The sequence below is a fragment of the Phocoena phocoena genome, chromosome 2, assembly GCF_963924675.1.
Source record: "Phocoena phocoena chromosome 2, mPhoPho1.1, whole genome shotgun sequence".
Classification (NCBI taxonomy): Eukaryota; Metazoa; Chordata; class Mammalia; order Artiodactyla; family Phocoenidae; genus Phocoena; species Phocoena phocoena.
In genome coordinates, this window is record NC_089220.1 from 130,875,415 (window position 1) to 130,891,817 (window position 16,403).

Genomic DNA, 16,403 nt, shown 5'->3' on the forward strand with positions numbered 1-16,403 from the left:
TATTTAATTCAACTATTATCTTTTTTATTCTTAATATTTCTGCTTTATTATTTTAATGTTCTTTTGTTCGAGTTTCATATTGCTAATATTTTATTTTTCAATAATGTTCATTAATCTACTTTTAAACTTTTGTGCCTATTACTTCTACTTCTTATGGAATATATCATCCTGTTGATATTCATTTGAAAATGTTTGGATTCTCAAACATCTTGTTATTTTAGCATATGAGCTATGTTCTCCTACAAGTATTAGTTACTCTATCAGGTAATGAATGCATAAAGTAGAAAATAAGGCCCGATTATGAATCAGTCCCCAAAAGATCACTGGAAATGAAAGGAGAGGGAAGATAGAAGAAGAACTGTAAAGAGTACCTTACTCCAGAAACCAGAAAAACATCATTCCCCTCAAGACAACAACTAAGCTAAGCTTTGCACTTTTCTTGTCAAGAAAGAGAGGGATTAAGAGGAAACACTTCTTAGATTTTAGTAGTACAGCCCTGTAATATTTGATAGATAGTATTTAAAATCTAATACCTGAAATTAGTTACTCTCTCTGCTCATTTTTTTCCTCAGCTATGCAAAAGGCTAAACTGATAGTAGTTTTGAAGAAATCTGAACCAGAGTCAGCACAAATGGGATGGCAGACATTTATTTATTTATTTATTTATTTATTTATTTATTTATTTTTGCGGTATGCGGGCCTCTCACTGTTGTGGCCTCTCCCATTGCAAAGCACAGGCTCCGGACATGCAGGCTTAGTGGCCATGGCTCACGGGCATAGTCACTCCACGGCATGTGGGATCTTCCTGGACAGGGGCATGAACCCATGTCCCCTGCATTGGCAGGTGGACTCTCAACCACTGTGCCACCAGGGAAGTCCCAGACATTTATTTTTTGTCTCAAGACAATGACAGAAGATCAATATCAGAATTCCAAAAATGTCTTTCCTACTTACACATGTCATAGCTATGCTATACTGCCTCCTACTTGGGCCAAAGCCACCACCTCATACACACTATTTCAAAATAATACCCTGTTACCTGGGAGGGTTTTTTTCTCATCTTTCCTTTATAAGTATTTTTCCTCTAAAATTTGTATTGATTTTGGAGGAGGGAGCCAGCAGTCTTATCTATTCTATACCTAGAAACAAAACCTTCATACATCTTTTTAAAGGCATCATTGTTTTGAACTATGAAAATAGCAACAATTGCCTGGCATTATTAGATGTTTTATATTTTTGAAAACATCACATTTATTAACTGGTATGATCATCACAAATGTCATATAAAATAGCTAAAGTATTAATATTCCTGTTGTACACATGAGGAAACTGAGTTTGAAGTAAGATGAATAATTTATCCAAGACCTCATATTTAGTTATTCAGGCCTAATGACTCCCTCTACAGAAAGCTTTTTCATCAGTGACTAAAATCCAGGCAAATTATTTAGCTTAGTTCAATCTCAATTTTCTGTATAAATACTGAAGAAAAATCTCCCCAGTCTTTCAGCAAAGGAAGCAGAAAAGAAGCCTTGTGTGTGTGTGTGTGTGTGTGTGTGTGTGTGTGTGTTACATGGGCATCTCACTATTGTGGCCTCTTCCGCTGTGGAGCACAGGCTCCGGACGTGCAGGCCCAGTGGCCATGGCTCACGGGCCCAGCCTCCCTGCGGCATGTGGGATCTTCCCAGACCGGGGCACAAACCCATGTCCCCTGCATCAGCAGGTGGACTCCCAACAACTGCGCCACCAGGGGAGCCCAAAAGAAGCCATTTTTAAATACACCAGAGAACACTTTGTTCTTCTTAACAAGGGAACACTCAGGAGAGACTACAAGCATACCTTGTTTTATTGTGTTTCACTTTATTGTGCTTTGTAGATACTGTGTTTTTTACAAATTGAAGTTTTGTGGTAGTCCTGTGCCAAGGAAGTCTATCACATCATTTTCCCAACATCATTTGCTCACTTCATGTCTCTGTGTCACATTTTGTTTATGCTCACAATATTTCAAATGTTTTCATTATTGTTATATTTGTCATGTTGATCTGTGATCAGTAATATTTGATGTTACTGTTGCAAAAAACTGATGACTTGCTGAAGGCTCAGATGATGATTAGCAATGTTTTTGGAAATAAAGTATTTTTAAATTAAGATATGTATATTTTTTAAGACAAAATACTATTACATACTTAATAGACTACAGTATAGTGTAAAAGTTTATATGCACTGGGATACCAAAAAATTTTGTATGACTTGCTTTATTGATATATTTGCTCCATTGTGGTGGTCTGGAATTGAACCCTCAATATCTCTGAGGTATGCCTGTAGTTAACCAGACCCTAACCTGCTGGAGTATTATCAGAATATAACTGACCTGGGAGAAGGGAAATACCAAATTCTAGCCTATTCTAGATATCCTGTCTCACTAAGTGTGGGAGAAAAAAACCTGAAAATCTCCTGCAAAGTTCACAGTCCAGAGCATAAGCTAAATGGAAGACTAAGACCTGATCATAGGACTATATAACATTTCCTCTCCCCTCACACCTCACTATCACAATAATAAGACCACTTACAGCAATTCCTTTTATTTGATACATAATATCTTGCTGTAGAGAAAAAAATTACAAGACATACCGAAAGGAAAAAAAACACAACTTGAAAAGTAATTATGATTGATATGTTCAGGGCTCTAATGGGGATACAGTAGACAATATACAAGAATAGATGGGCACTGCAATCAGATAGATGGAAATCCTAAGAATAAAAGAGAAAGCTGTAGATTAAAAACTCTAAAACAGACATGAGAATGGAAATTGGATGTGGCTGAGAAAAGGATCTCTGAGTTAGAGAACATATCAATAGAATCCTTGAAAACCAGGAAGCAAAGAGAGCAAAGACTGAAAAAAAAAAAAAAAAAAAAAAAACAGAATGTCCAAGGACCGTGGGGCAATTTACAAAAGGTGTAATTTGAATACCAAAAGGAGAAGAAGAAAAAAAAAAGAAAGAAAGGGACCAAAGAAATTGAAACAATAATGAACAATAATGACTAAGAATTTCCTCCAAATTAATTTCAGACATCAAACCACGGATCCAGGAAGCTCAGAGAACACTAAGCAGGATAAATGTCAAACAAACTAACAAACAAATGCTACACCTAAGCTTATTTTTTCAAAGTACAGAAACTCAAAAATAAATAGCAAAACTGGAAGAAGCCAGAAGGAAGAAACACTTTACATATAGGAAAAAAAAATGTATTACATCCAATTTCTCACAAATCATGCAAACAAGAAGAGAGTGAAGTGAAATGTTTAAAGTGTGGAGACAAAAAAAAAAAAAAAAAAAAAAAAAAAAAACCTCACCAACCTAGGATTATGTACCCTGTGAAACTATCCTTCAAAAGTTGAGAAATAAAGACTTTCTAAGACAAACTAAAATTGAGGAAATTTGATGCCATTAGACCTGCCTTGCAAAAAAATGTTAAAAGAAATTCTTTAGACAGAAGAAAAATAATAGATCAGAAACTTGGATCTACAAAAAGTAAGGAACACCATAGAAGAAGAAATAAGTAAAGGTAAAATTAAAAATTTTAGGTTTCTTTTCATGGATTCATCTAACAGATAACAGTGTGTTCAAACTAAAAGCATCAACATTGATAATGTATTTGATTGTGTATTTTTATGGATTTATATAATATATATGCTTATGTATGTCTATACATAGGTGAAATGAATGATAGTAATACTTCAAGAGATTCAAAGGAGAAGTTAATATTATTTTACTATAAGGTACTCACACTACCCATGAAGTGGTATTGTGTTATTTGAAAGAGGACTTGGATTACTTACAAATGTATAGTGCAAACTCTAGGGCAACCACTAAAAAAATAAAAGTTAATATAATCCATCTGCTAATAACAGAGAGAAAATGAATTACATAAAATGCTCAATTAAAGCTATAAAATGCAACAAAAAGTGGAAGACACAAGAAGGGCAACAAATAGAAAACAGTAACAAATATGGTAGATATTAATCCAGCTAGATCCAATTCATCTGGCTGGATCAATTGTTTAAATGCACCAATTAAAAGACAGATTACTCCCTCCTGTGACAGCACTGGAATCACAACTAACTGCTGAACAATCATCAATAGGAAGACACTGGAACTCACCAAAAAAAAATACCACACATTCAAAGACAAAGGAGAAGCCATAATGAGAGGGTAGGAGGGGTACAATCACAATAAAATCAAATCCCATAATAGCTGGGTGGGTGGCTCACAAACTGGAGAACACTTATACCACAGAAGTCCACACATTGGAGTGAAGATTCTGAGCTCCACAGCAGTATTCCCAACCTGCGGGTCTGGAAACAGGAGGAGGAATTCCCAGAGGATCAGATTTTGAAGGCTAGCAGGATTTGATTTCAGGACTTCGACAGGACTGGGAGAAACAGAGACTCCACTCTTGGAGGGCATACACAAAGTAGTGTGTGCATCAGGACCAAGGGGGAAGGAGCAGTGACCCTAAAGGAGACTGAAGAGACCTACCTGCTAGTATTAGAGGGCCTCTTGCAGAGGAGGGGGTTGGCTGTGGTTCATGACAGGGAATAGGACACTGGCAGCAGAAGTTCTGGGAAGTATTCCTTGGCATGAGCCCTCCTGGGGTCTGCCATTAACCCCACCAAAGAGCCTGTAGCTTCCAGTGCTGGGTCACCTAAGGCCAAATAAACAACAAGGAGGGAACTCAGCCCCACGCAGCAGCAGAAAACCTTATTAAAGTTTTATTGAGCTCTTCTCACCAGAGCAACACACAGCTCTACTCAACACTAGTCCTTCCCATCAGGAAGCTTGCACAAGCCTCTTGGATAACCTCATCCACCAGAGGGCAGACAGCAGAAGCAAGAAGAACTACAATCCTGCCGCATGTGGAACAAAAAGTACATTCACAGAAAGACAGACAAAATGGAAAGACAGAGGACTATGTACCAGATGAAGGAACAAGATAAAACCCCAGAAAAACAACGAAATGAAGAAGAGATAGGCAACCTTCCAGAAAAAGAATTCAGAATAATGATAGTGAAGGTGATCCAGGACCTTGGAAAAAGAATAGAGGCAAAGATTGAGAAAATGCAAGAAACATATAACAAAGACCAGGAAGAATTAAAGAACAAACAAACGGAGATGAATAATACAATAACTGAAATGAAAAATACACTAGAAGGAATCAATAGCAGAATAACTGAGTCAGAAGAATGGATACGTGACCTGGAAGACAGAAAGGTGGAATTTACTGCCATGGAACAGAATAAAGAAAAAAGAATGAAAGGAAATCAGGACAGACTAAGAGACTTCTGGGACAACATTAAACACACCAAGATTCACATTATAGGGGTCCAGGAAGGAGAAGAGAGAGGGAAAGGACCCGAGAAAATATTTAGAGCAATTATAGTTGAAAACTTCTGTAACATGAGAAAGGAAATAGCCACCCAAGTACAGAAAGCACAGAGAGTCCCAGGGAGGATAAACCCAATGAGAAACATGCCAAGACACATAGTAATCAAAGTGACAAAAATTAAAAACAAAGAAAAAGTATTAAAAGCAACAAGAGAAAAACAACAAATAACATACATGGGAACTCTCAAAAGGATAACAGCTGATTCCTCAGCAAAAACTTTACAAGACAAAAGAGAGTGGAATGATACATTTAAAGGGATGAAAGGGAAGAACCTACAACCAAAATTATTTTACCTGGCAATGACCTCGTTCAGATTTGACAGAGAAATCAAAAGCTTTAAAGACAAGCAAAAGCTAAGAGAATTCAGCACCACCTAACCAGCTCTACAGTAAATGCTAAAGGAACCTCTCTAAATGGGAATCATAAGAGAAGAAAAGGGCCTACAAAAACACCCCAACACAATTAATAAAATGGTAATAGGAACATACATATTCATAATTACCTTAAATGTGAATGGATTAAATGCTCCCACCAAAAGACACAGGGCTGCTGAAATGGATACAAAAACAAGACCCATATATGTGCTTTCTATAAGAGACCCACTTCAGACCTAGGGACACATACAGACTGAAAGTGGGGCGATGGAAAAAGATATTCCATGCAAATGAAAATCAAAAGAAAACTGGAGTAGCAATTCGCAAATCAGAAAAAATAGACTTGAAAATAAAGACTATTACAAAAGACAAAGAAGCACACTGCATAATGATCAAGGGATCAATCCAAGAAGATTGATTGATTAATTGATTGATTAACAATTGTAACTATTTATGAACCCAATATAGGAGCACCTCAATACATAAGGCAAATACTAACAACCATAAAATGGGAAATCAACATTAACACAATCATAGTAGAGGACTTTAACACTCCACTTTCACCAATGGACAGATCATCCAAAATGAAAATACATAAGGAAACACAAGCTTTAAATGATACATTAAACAAGATGGACTTAATTGATATTTATAGGACATTCCATCCAAAAACAACAGAATACACTTTCTTCTCAAATGCTCATGGAACCTTCTCCAGGATGGATCATACCTTGGATAACAGTTCAAGCCTTGGTAAATTTAAGAAAATTGAAATCATATCAAGTATCTTTTCTGACCACAAAGCTATGAGACTAGATATCAATTACAGGAAAAAATCTGTAAAAAATACAAACACATGGAGGCTAAACAATACACTACATAATAACCAAGAGATCACTGAAGAAACCAAAGAGGAAATCAAAAAAAAATACCTCTAAACAAATGACAATGAAAACATGATGACCCAAAACCTATGGGATACAGCAAAAGCAGTTTTAAGAGAGAAGTTTATAGCAATACAACCCTACCTTAAGAAACAAGAAACACCTCAAATAAACAACATAACCTTACACCTAAAGCAATTAGAGAAAGAAGAACAAACAAAACCCAAAGTTAGCAGAAGGAAAGAAATCATACAGATCAGATCAGAAATAGATGAAAAAGAAATGAAGGAAAAAATAGCAAAGGTCAATAAAACTCTAAAAGATGGTTCTTTGAGAAGATAAACAAAATTGATAAACCTTTAGACAGACTCATTAAGAAAAAGGGGGAGAGGACCCAGATCAATAAAATTAGAAATGCAAAAGGAGAAGTTACAATGGACACCACAGAAATACAAAGCATCATAAGAGACTACTACAAGCAACTCTAAGCCAATAAAATGGACAACCTGTGAGAAATGGACAAATTGTTAGAAAGGTATAACCTTCTGAGACTGAACCAGGGCAAAATAAAAAATATGAACAGACCAATCACAAGCACTGCAATTGAAACTGTGATTAAAAAACTTCCTACAAACAAAAGTCCAAGACGAGATGTCTTCACAGGTGAATTTTATCAAACATTTAGAGAAGAGCTAACATCAATCATTTTCAAACTCTTCCAAAAAATTGCAGAGGAAAAAACACTCCCAAACTCATTCTACAAGGCCACTATCACCCTAATACCAAAACCAGACAAAGGTTCTAAAAAAAGAAAATTACAGATCAATATCATTGATGAATATAGATGCAAAAATCCTCAACAGTACTAGCAAACAGAATCCAACAACACATTAAAAGGATCATACACCATGATCAAGTGGGGTTTATCCCCGGGGTGCAAGGATTCTTCAATATATGCAAATCAATCAATGTGATACACCATATTAACAAATTGAAGGATAAAAATCATATGATCATCTCAATAGATGCAGAAAAAGCTTTTGACAAAATTCAACACCCATTTATGATAAAAACTCTCTGAAAAGTGAGCATAGAGGAAACTTACCCAACATAATGAAGGCCATATTTGACAACCGCACAGCAAATATCATTCTCAATGGTGAAAAACTGAAAGCATTTCTTCTAAGATCAGGAACAAAGCAAGGATGTCCACTCTTACCACTATTTTTCAATATAGTTTTGGAAATCCTCGCCCCAGCAATCAGAGAAGAAAAAGAAATAAAAGGAATACACATTGGAAAAGAAGAAGTAAAATTGTCACTGTTTACAGAAGACATGATAGTATTCATAGAGAATCCTAAAGATGCCACCAGAAAACTACTAGAGTTAATCAATGAATTTGGTAAAGTTGCAGGATACAAAATTGATGCACAGATATTTCTTGCATTCCTATACACTAAAATGGAAAGATCAGAAAGAGAAATTAAGGACAAAATCCCATTCACATTGCAACAAAAAGAATAAAATACCTAGGAATAAAACTACCTAAGGAGGTAAAAGACCTGTATTCTGAAAACTATAAGACACTGATGAAAGAAATCAAAGATGACACTAACAGATGGAGAGATTTACCATGTGTGCGGATTGGAAGAATAAATATTGTGAAAATGACTATATTACCCAAAGCAATCTACAGATTTAATGCAATCCCTATCAAATTACCAATGGCATTTTTTAGAGAACTAGAAAAAAAAAATCTTAAAATTTTTATGGAGACACAAAAGACCCCAAAAAGTCAAAGCAATCTTGAGGGGGAAAAAGAAACAGACCTGGAGGAATCTGACTCTCTCGCTTTGGACTATACTACAAAGCTACAGTAATCGAGACAGTATGGTACTGGCACAAAAATAGAAATATAGATCAATGGAACAGGTTAGAAAGCCCAGAAATAAACCCATACGCCTATGCTCAAATTATCTATGACAAAGGAGGCAAGGATATACAGTGGAGAAAAGACAGTATCTTCAATAAGTGGTGCTGGGAAAACTGGACAGCTACATGTAAAAGAATGAAATTAGAACATTCCCTAACACCAAACACAAAATTAAACTCAAAATGGATTAAAGACCTAAATGTAAGACTGAACACTAAAAATCTCTTACAGGAAAACGTAGGCAGAACAGTCTAAGACATAAATCACAGCAAGATCCTTTTTGACCCACCTCCTAGAGTAATGGAAATAAAAAAATATATATATAAACAAATGGGACCTAATGAAATTTAAAAGCTTTTGCATAGCAAAGGAAACTACAAACAAGACAAAAAGACAACCCTCAGAATGGGAGAAAATATTTGCAAATGAAGCAACAGACAAGGATTAATTTCCAAAATATAAGAACAGTCCATGCAGCTCAAAATTTAAAAAACAACAACAAAACAAAACAAAACAAAAAAAATCAAAAAATGGGCAGAAGACCTAAATAGACATTTCCCCAAGGAAGTCATACAGATGGCCAAGAGGCACATGAAAAGCTGCTCAACATCACTAATTATAAGAGAAATGCAAATCAAAACTATAGTGAGATATCACCTCACACTGGTTAGAGTGGGCATCATCAGAAAATCTATACACATCAAATGCTGGAGAGGGTGTGGAGATAAGGGAAGCCTCTTGCACTGTTGGTGGGAATGTAAACTGATACAGCCACTTTGGAAAACAGTATGGAGGTTCCTTAAAAAACTAAAAATAGAATTACCATATGACCCTGCAATCCCATTCTTGGGCATATATCTGGAAAAAACAACCCCAATATTCACTGCAGCATGATTTACAATAGCCAGGTCATGGAAGCAACCTAATTGCCCACTGGCAGATGAATGGATAAAGAAAATGTGTTACATATATATAATGGAATATTATTCAGCCATAAAAAGGAATGAAATTGAGTCATTTGTAGAGACATAGATGGACCTAGAGACTGTCATACAGAGTGAAGTAAGTGAGAAAGAGAAAAAAAAAATATCATATATTAATGCATATATGTGGAATCTAGAAAAATGTTACAGATGAACCATTTTGCAAAGCAGAAATAGAGACACAAATGTAGAGAACAAACATATGGACACCAAAGGGGGAAGGCAGTGGGGTGGTGGTGGTGGGATGAATTAGGAGATTAGGATTGACATATATACACTAATATGTATAAAATAAATAAATAATTATAACCTGCTCTATAAAATACTTAAATTAAATTTTAAAAATAGCAGAGCAAGAAATAAAAATAAAAGACAGATTGTCAGAATGGATTATAAAATAAGAACCAACTGCATGTTGTCTACAAGGAATTCACTTGAAATATAAAGGTACATATAGATTAAAAGTTAATGGCTGGAGAAAAATATATCATGCTAACACTGTTTTTCAAAAAAAAAAAAACAGAAAAAGCTATAATAATTTTGGATCTAAAACTTCAAAGCACGGAAATTTATTAGCAATACAGAAAGGCATTGTATAATGACAAAGTGTTCTATTCTTCAAGAAGACATAATAAACATTAATGTTTATGCAACCAAGAGCACAGTGTCAAACTATTGGAGGCAAAAACTAATAGAATTATAAGGAGAAATAGGTGAGCCCACTATCAAAGTTTGTAACTTCAATACCACAGTATCATAAATGGACAGATGGAGCAGGCAGAAAATTCATTTCAAGTAGTCTTTTATTTCAGGAAATTTCCTTGAATTATGAAATTTTAATTTTTCTACTACATTTCTTTGGTTTCCTTTTCCCAGAATCTCTGCTATACGTATATTATTCTTTTCCTATTTAATTTCTATAATATTTTCAATCTATCTTTTATCTCTTTTCTTTGCATCATTTTTTCTTTAAAATCTTCCTCCCTTTTATAATTCTCTTAGGACGTTATCTGTTATCCTTATTTGTTCTTGTATTTTTATTTATATATTTATTTTAAACATCTTTATTGAACTAAAATTGCTTTACAATGCTGTGTTAATTTCTGCTTTATAACAAAGTCAATCAGTTATACATATACATGTATCCCCATATCTCTTTCCTCTTGTGTCTCCCTCCCTCCCACCCTCCCTATCTCACCCCTCTAGGTGGTCACAAAGCAGTGAGCTGATCTTCCTGTGCTATGTGGCTGCTTCCCACTATCTATCTATTTTACATTTGGTAGTGTATATATGTCCATGCCATTCCCTCACTTTGTCCCAGCTTACCCTTCCTCCTCCCCATGTCCTCAAGTCTATTTTTTAGTAGGTCTGCATCTTTATTCCTGTCTTGCCCCTAGGTTCTTCATGACCATTTTCTTTCTTTCTTTTTTTTTTTTAGATTCCATATATATGTATTTGTTTTTCTCTTTCTAACTTACTTCACTCTGTATGACAGACTCTAGGTCCATCCACCTCAGTACAAATAACTCAATTTCATTTCTTTTTATGGCTGAGCAATATTCCATTTTATATATGTGCCACATCTTCTTTATCCATTCATCTGTCAATGGACCTTAGGTTGCTTCTATTTCCTGGCTATTGTAAATAGAGCTGCAATGAACATTGTGGTACCTGACCCTTTATGAATTATGGTTTTCTCAGGTATATGCTCAGTAGTGGGATTGCTGGGTCGTATGGTATTCTATTTTTAGTTTTTCAAGGAACCTCCATACTATTCTCCATAGTGGCTATATCAATTTACATTCCCACCAACAGTGCAAGAGGGTTCCCTTTTCTCCACACCCTCTCCAGCATTTATTGTTTGTAGATTTTTTGATGATGGCCATTCTGGCCGGTGTGAGATGATATCTCATTGTAGTTTTGATTTGCATTTCTCTAATGATATTGAGCATTCTTTCATGTGTTTGTTGATAATCTGTATATCTTATTTGGTGAAATGTCTATTTAGGTCTTCTGCTCATTTTTGGATTGGGTTGTTCATTTTTTGATATTGAGCTGCATGAGCTGCTCATAAATTTTGGAGATTAATCCTTTGTCAGTTGCTTCATTTGCAAATATTTTCTCCCATTCTGAGGGTTGTCTTTTTGTCTTGTTTATGGTTTCTACAGCACCATCTTTTAGTGTTTTCACAAAGTAATAAGAATATATGCCTCATTCTGAAATGTTTCTCCCCTGCTCTTTGCCTCAATTTTATCTGGATGTTTTACTTTTTTTTTTGTCCTTACTATATTGTTTTATATACCTGAAAGTTTCTTTTCAATGTGGATCTTCATCTCAGTAGGAAGTATCAGTTTGTTAGTGTCAACAATTCATTGCCCATATGCAATAAAGACATTCTAGTAGTAGTGGACATACCTAACTCACAGATTTTTGTCTCTAATGCCCCAGTTAATGGAACCTGGGATTCTTGGAGAACTGGGTTACTGTAAAGCTAAGACAAGATATGTATAATATGAGCTAGAATATTTTGTTATTTCTGAAAGTAAGAAAATATCTTTTTTAAAAAATAAAATGGGATATACATCACAAGGACATGGATGCCAGCTTGATGTAATTTCTCTCATCAAATGTGGGACACTTTGAGTGTCTAAAATAGTTAAATACAGGAATAAATATAAGGCATTGAAAAACAGATTTATGAGTTTATATAGATAATAAGTGACAAATAAATGATGCAGTTGAGAGGGTTCTGCATAAGCTGAGAATTGAATATTGATTTGTAAATTTATAGAGAAAACTGGAGTTAGAACATAAGTATTTTGCAATTATCACAATAAAGATTAAATCAGGCAAGTACTATCTATTGATGCTAAATCAAAGGTGGAAATTTGATAAGGATCAGAATATTTATGTGGTCATAAAATGTCTCCCCACAGACTACCAGGTTAATGAATATGAAAATCTTTTTTTTTTTTTTTTTTTTTTTTGTGGTACACGGGCCTCTCACTGTTGTGGCCTCTCCCATTGTGGAGCACAGGCTCCAGATATGCAGGCTCAGTGGCCATGGCTCACAGGCATGTGGGATCGTCCCGGACCAGGGCACAAACCCGTGTCCCCTGTATCGGCAGGCAGACTCTCAACAAATGCGTCACCAGGGAAGCCCAAAAATCTTTTTTGAAAGTAACAATACATTTTGCTGGATTATGTAGTAATCCCAAAAGAACATATACATACATTTTTAAATAGAGTAACTTTACACATATCAGTGGACTATAACTTAAGGACAAAAACTGCATTCAAACTGCATTTTAAAATGTGTTAACATTTTCTACTAATCATATTTTTTGTGGTTATGTTGATTTTACTATTCTGTGACAAATCCAGGGGTAACATGGGATAAAGAAATTAAGTCATACTCTATTCTAAAAATGTTATAGTTCTGAATTTGAATAGGAAGGGTTAGTGTGAACTCATGATGCATTTTTATTGTAAAATTAAAGCATATTCTTAGTTTTGCCCATTAAAATATAGAAAAAATGATCAACCCAGTAACAATGAGCAATTCTAGCTCTCAAACTGTGTTGTCTAAGTACAATTACCCACTTAAAGGAACAAATCTCTTTGGAGAAATGGCTAATTTTATGACTGGGTCAGACACTACACAAGATGATCCTTGAATATCTTGTCATACCAGATAACAAGCAAACTATTGAAGACAGCCAGGTTCATGACCAAATGACTCAGGAGGCAATGTGAAAATATTCCTTTTGCAAAAGGTGGAGAAATATGAGTATCAGTGGGAAGCTGCTGCATAGCACAGGGAGATCAGCTCGATGCTTTGTGACGACCTAGAGGGATGGGATAGGGAGGCTGGGAGGGAGGTTTAAGAGGTAAGGGATATGGAGATATATGTATACATATAGCTGATTCACTTTGTTGTACAGCAAAAACTAACACAACATTGTAAAGCAACTATACTCCAATAAAGATAAAATAACTAAATAAAAAAGAATAACAACAATAAATGTAAACACATAAAATATGTTTGAATTTTTTAGTTCTCAATGATACTACGTGAAGTCATCATTGCAACATGCTAGAGAACAACCTCATAATTTGAAAACTTGTTGGTAAAGGGAAGAATCAAGCATTTATGTTGCTTTCCTATAGGAAGCATAACACCAAGATAATCCAATATTAGATGAAGGAAAATGATAACTTATAGAGGAATTCCAGGTAATAAATGAAGAAAAAAATGGCAGAATATTTCCAAATTGCAACTCATAATGAATTCATGATTCTAGGTATTAAGAATTTGGGGTTGTTAATATTACAAAAGGATAGATTATTAGATACTTGTGGCTTCTGATGGCAGAACAGAAAATATTATGATATCATTTTAATCAGAAAAGAGAAAGAGGAAAGAAGAAAGAAAGAAAGAAAGAAAGAAAGAAAGAAAGAAAGAAAGAGAGAAAGAAAGAGAGAAAGAAAAATAAAGAAAGAGAAAAGAAAGAAAAAGAAAGAAAAGAAAGAGAAAGAAAGAAAAAGAAAGAAAGAAAGAAAGAAAGAAAGAAAGAAAGAAAGAAAGAAAGAAAGAAAGAAAGAAAGAGAAAGGAAGGAATGAAAGAAAGAACACACCTGAATCTGATCAAGACTACAGTTCCAACCTCCAACCTCCAATTTACAGGATATACAGAGAACAAAGAAACATGTTAAACTTCAGGACAAGTATGCAATTAGAAAAATTCAAATTTCTGGAAAATATAGTAATGATTGCTTCCTCAAATTTCATGAAAAAAAAAAAGAGGCAGAGAGAGAGAGATGGGCAGTGACCATCAACCATTCTCAATGTGTTAACCTTATTTGGATCTTTATTTAAAAAATAAAAACTCAAATGGTTAAAAATTTTTGGCATTATAATATTTATGAAATAATTAAAATTTTTAACATTAAATAAATATTTGATTATATTAAGGTATTATCTTAAAATTACTTTATGATATGATATGTGTAATGGTTATGTTAAAATCATCTTTATGTATTCAAGATACATACTGAAATATTTATGGTTGAAATAATATAATAATATATTTTAAATATAAAATAATATAATAATATATTTTAAATATAAAATAATAATATAATGGGATTTGCTTAAAAGTCAAATGGAAAGTGTAAAGTGGGAGTGAAGATGTATCAGAGGATGATCAGAGGATGATCAGAGATCATTGGTACATGATTTGTAAAGCTGAGTAATGAGAACCCAGCAATTTATTATACTATTTTGTCCACTTTTGTGTTTAAGAAAAATTAGGGGTATAAGCATATCATTTAGTAATATGGAGGTAAATCAAGAGGTAAGACTTACAAAATGTAGAACGGATGCTTCAGGGAAGGGAAATGGGGGTAATGAGTAGTGGTAAGTCAAGAAAGTACTATTTTTTATATTTGGTGCTCAGTGGTTTTTGATTTATAAAAGTATGTGCATATATTATTTTGTCAAAAATGGAAATGCATATAATAAAATTAAAATGTTTTTGACTTGCCAATACTAATTCTAACAATTTATCTGGCAGAAAACCTTATATAATTAATATAATTTAATAAAATGTCCAAAGTGTATTAATATGTTCTTTAAGCCTTGGTTGTAAGAATAAATAATTGAAAACAAAGAATGACCATAGCTAGGGGATTCATCTAATGTTATTCTAGATTGTGGCTAAAAAGAATGAGATTGTGTTATACATCTAACCTGAGAAGAGCTCCAGAATAAACTGCTAAATGAAAAAAAAAAATAAGTCCTTAAACAATATAAAGCAATGTACGATATATAACAACATATAATAGTTCACTTTTGCTTTTTATAGTGGTAATACTCTGCAACAAACCTATTTACTTTTAAGGTATTGCAAATTTTATTTGCTATTGTATATACTTTCAATTTGAGGTATTGTTGTAGTAACTATTCTTATCAGTGGTTTTAGCACTAGGTTTTGAATTCTCAGTAGGCAAGGATTATGCACATTTTATGTGCTATTTGGCTCTTTTTTAAGGTATCTATGCAAATAAATATATAAATGGTTTAGCAAATACATTAAAAAGAATAGAGAAATGTAACTATTGTTATTTATTAAGAGAAATTATTTAAAATTTTGATTTGTATGTACTTCTTTTCTCCCTTTTAATATAAGAATCATTTATTTCTTTAATTATCAGAGAAATAAAGCAAGGTAAAGAAGAAATAGAAATGGAAAAAAAGAAGACAAATCTTTAAAAATGTGTGTAGCTTTCAGCACCATCTAAAACCAAAATATTTCCACTATGACAATGTTCATCGAACCACTAATTTTCTCTTGACCAAAATGTGAGTAAAATGTGTAACTTCCTATAAAGTTACTTCTGGTTAAATGGCAAATAGCAGCTGATTGTATAATTGAGTATTTACTTATTTTCTTTCCATATTATTATTTACAGAACAAGTACAAAGTAGTCCGCTGCTAATTAGAAAGGAAATTCCATCTAGCAGTTTCTCAGAATGACTTATTTTGATGGATATTTTTTAATGAACCTAATTTATGTGAAGGTTGTTCTGTTAAAAGAAAAGTTCACAAAAATATCACGCATGATTGATCTCATGACTGCGCCTCGATCCAAAGACAACACACAACAGCAGTCAAATATACATTTTATGGGCTTTTGTCTGTTTTGCAATAACACCGGAAAACATTCTTTAATTAAAATTTAAAACCGTAACTGATTAATTTTCTGTGTAAACAATCCGTG